Source organism: Papio anubis, chromosome 11 (assembly GCF_008728515.1).
Source record: "Papio anubis isolate 15944 chromosome 11, Panubis1.0, whole genome shotgun sequence".
Taxonomy (NCBI): domain Eukaryota; kingdom Metazoa; phylum Chordata; class Mammalia; order Primates; family Cercopithecidae; genus Papio; species Papio anubis.
Genome location: NC_044986.1, coordinates 59334647 through 59338719, shown reverse-complemented (window position 1 = coordinate 59338719; position 4073 = coordinate 59334647). Strand labels below are relative to the sequence as shown.

Below are 4073 nucleotides of genomic sequence, written 5' to 3'. Positions count from 1 at the left end.
TCTGGAAGGTGGGCTATCTGGAATCAGAGGGAAAGGAAATATGGATGGGTGTAGTTCAATGTCACTGTGAAAGTGTCTATTCAAGGTGTGTGTGGGTGCTTTATGTGTTTCCCTGCAGCTTGGTTCAAGAGGTGCAGTTTTCTGCGTTCATTTTCTTGCAGAATGAATTGCTCCCTAAGCAAATAATATATTATATTGGAACAAATTTGCATGTTCAAAACCAACAGCTGAATTGACTTGTACACCAAGAGATTCTTCAAATCAAAGCTTTCTAAAACCAATGAAACCATAGGATTTCAGAAACCAATTCTAGAACATTAAGGATTTGGCATAGCTGTTGAATTGGTATCATGTGACTTGATCCATTATTTCTCACATTCCCTCCCAGAGGATAAATAAAAGTAGCAATTTAGCCCCTTTAGATTGAGTCCCATGACAGATTGTTGTAAATGTGTTCCAAATGTACAAGCTCCAGAAATTACTTAGTCCTGGAAAATTGCTGCTTATCCCTGGGCCACTGTAGTCTGCTTTCCTGTATGCAACCTGAGTTAGGAGTCCACCTAAGTATTCCAGTCATGTCTTTCCAACCTTTAGCAGGTGGCTGGATTTTTCAAGTCAGCTGAAAAAATTTTGGTCAACTGAAAAATTCTCATAGTCTGGTGTTTCTACTGTTTAAACTAAGTTAAGTTGAAGTTTTCTGTGATACCCTGTAAGCCAGAAGCCACTACTGTGAACTACAGGGAGAGGGGTTTACTTAAAAGGTATACAGGGGTGATCACTAATTGATTTGAGCTCAAATTGTTTCTGATTCTTAAAAATCTCAGGGGTTTTATTTATTTTTTCCCCAAACTTATCAAGATAATGTGAGGACTAAGAAGTGTAAGGAATTGGGGGAAGGGAGGGTACCTGGAGGGGGACACCTGTAATTCCCCCACCCAGAGGTGATCATGGTTATTGGCTTACTTCTGACAAATCTTTTCCATGTATGCCACTCTACAGAGCATAGATCATTATATAAAAATTGGCATACCATTTTTTCTGTCAGCATATCAATATGCCAAACACTTAAACTGAACATTTCTAATAGCTTCATAGTCCCACACAGATTTATCATCACAAAACCATGGGCAAGCAATGTAAGTCTGTATCCCTCCATTTTGAATTGTGAGCCCATTTATCATTGCCAGCCTTTCAATAAATGAGCCTGCCTTTCAAAAATCCAACCAATACCTCAAGTACTGTATTCAACCAACTTTAAAGACCAAGACAAGTGCCATTCTGGAATTTACCGCAATGCCCAAAGTGTGGATATTTCAAATAGATGAACATTACCTAAGAATGAAAACTGGTCTATGACCCTCTTGCCCCATTTAACATCTTGCTGCCTCCTTAGAGTTTTATTTAGTTTCAACACTGAAACCAAAGGATTTTGTGGCAATGTTTAACTTTTTTTTTTCTTTTCCAATCACCAGCTTAATGGAATGTTTAATATCCTTCTGTTTCTTCTATTAACATCTGGCGTTCTTCCCTGAACAGCCATCTCCTCCTAAGAATAGGGAAATATCTGATATCAGGCCCTCCAAAAAGATCTATTAGTGGCAACGAAGACCCTGGGACTTAATAACACTCTGAATAGCAAGACTTTTCTTTAGGGAATTTCCTTGGAGGAAGCCTAGGGCTAATTGTTGTTTGGTTCTTCCAATCAACCAAATCAAGAGTCCCTTCCCGGAAACTACCTTTGGGCATCCCTTAGGAGGCTTTGGTCCCTGAGTCCTATCCCACTCCCAAATTAACCTGTCTCCTTTGTCTTCCTGTACATCCTGGAATCTGTGTTTGGCAATTTTAAAGACCTTCTCATTTGTATTCTTGATTCCTTCACCCTTTTTATCCTTCCGTCATATCTGGACTACCCCTCCCACTTTTTTCTTTTTTTCTTTTTTTTTTTCACAGATAGCACTTTTTATTTGACACTATTTGAAGTCTGAACTTTAAACAGATTCTTGGAGTGGTGGTTCATATCCATCAGCTCATTCGACTTTAGCACCTGTCTCGTCCCCAGTGGCTTTTCCAGAACTCCTGCCTTCACCATGAAGCTCCATGAGCTTTCCCAATTCAAACTTGGGCTTCTTCAGCATTTGTACTTTTCTAACAAAGACATCATGGAGAGGATAAATAGATTGGCAAGCCTTTTCTATGTCTTTTCCAGTGCTGTCTGGAATCAATTTATTGACCACTTCTTTCAAGTCATTTGTCTGCACCTCTCGGGTCATGATTTCCATCATCTTCTTCCGGATTTGGCGGACCTGTTGATGCTGAGCACAAGAGGTCTTCCGTATCTGATTGTTGCGTTTTTTAGTAAAACCAACACAGAACAGATGAAGCAAGTAACCATCGGTAGTCTTGACATCAACATGAGCTTCAATCATTGTCTGCCACTTTTTGACCATGGAATACATTTTGCCACGGGTAAGATCCATGCCATGGAAGTTAGTCAGGCAGTTTTTGTCCTGAACATCTTCAGTAATCAGCGTGAATTTTCTAAATGCAACTTCATCATTCTGCAAATCAGCAAGACTCACTTCAAACACACGACGCTTGAGGCCATCAGATGCAATTTTGGTTCCTTGGGTCCTGGTGACGAGTGCCTTTCCAATATTTCTTATATTGGACATAGCAGGTGCTTTCATATCATACCAATCTTTCTTAGAAAATGGATCAACCACTTTTTTCTTGGCTCCCTTTTTGCCACCTTTCGTAAGGCGCTTGTTCTTGCCAACTGCCGTGGTGCTGGTCAGAGAGTCAAAAGGGCCCTCCCACTTTTTTCTAATGTAGTGCGCCCGCATTAGAGAAACAGGCTAAGACCGCAAAAACTAAACTCGCCTTCACTTGGATTCTTTTGGTCCTAACTTTGAGGGCTTATTCCAAATATTTTCCATTCCTCAAGTCCGGAACCTGATCTTGGCCCCTTCATCTTTAGGAAATAAAAAGCTAATCCACTTGAGCCTCCCTCAAATTTCATCTCATATTGTCCTACTGTATGATTCTGACCAAGATTACTCACCTCCCTTAATTCCATGCCTTTGTTCCTGCTGTTCTAGAAATACAGCCGGGTGCACTGGCTCATGCCTGTAATCCCAGCACTTTGGGAGGCCCAAGCGGGTAGATCATGAGGTCAGGAGTTCAAGACCAGCCTGGCCAACATAGTGAAACCCTGTCTCTACTACAAATACAAAAATTAGCTGGGTGTGGTGGCGCATGCCTGTAGTCCCAGCTACTAGGGAGGCTGAGGCAGGAGAATCACTTGAACCGGGCAGGCGGAGGTTGTGGTGAGCCGAGATCGCACCACTGCACTCCAGCCTAGGCAACAGAGCTAGACTCCATCTAAAAAAAGAAAAAAGAGAGAGAAATACCTAGAAAGTCATTTCCCATTCTTTGATCCCAGATACTTTAATGGAGGTGAGAAGTATACCAGCTACTTTGTATTTTTAGTAGCATAAGGCAAGATGTTTATAAACTACTCTTACTATGAGACATTTACCAGCATCCAACTAAGGACTTTTTTTTTTTTTTTTTTTTTTGAGACAGTGTCTCACTCTGTGGCCCAGGCTGGAGTGCAGTGGTGGGATCTCGGCTCACTGCAACCTCCGCTTCCCAGGCTGGAGCGATTCTCCTGCCTCAGCCTCCCGAGTAGCTGGGATTACAGGGGCCCACCACTACCACCTGGCTAATTTTTGTATTTCTAGTAGAGATGGGGTTTCACCATGTTAGCCAGGCTGATTTTGAACTACTGACCTCAAATGATCCACCCGCCTCAGCCTCCCAAAGTGCTGGGATTACAGGCAGGAGCCACTGTGCCCAGCCTTTATTAACTCTTTGTGGCCCACCACACCTCCTTCCCAGGTCCTGAGCAAACATCAAGTTGATTCTTTTCTAAAGAAATTGGTATTGGTTCAGGCCTGCTTTGGCTGCCAAATTCTCCAGATCAGCAAACCCTTCTCCCCAGCTAGACCAAGTCTTGCTAATGATAGCTTTCAGCCTAACCTCCAGGCACTTCCAGGCCCACTGAGGGTCAA

The 4073-nt window shown here is 42.4% G+C and overlaps 1 pseudogene across 1 annotated transcript; it reads right to left on the bottom strand.

The window, feature by feature from the left end:
• Positions 1–1467: 1467 nt before the first annotated feature.
• Positions 1468–3196, bottom strand: LOC101019887 (annotated as a pseudogene). The gene has a single exon (XR_651739.4). The product of XR_651739.4 is annotated as a 40S ribosomal protein S3a pseudogene (transcript).
• Between the last annotated feature and the right edge of the window lie 877 nt (positions 3197–4073).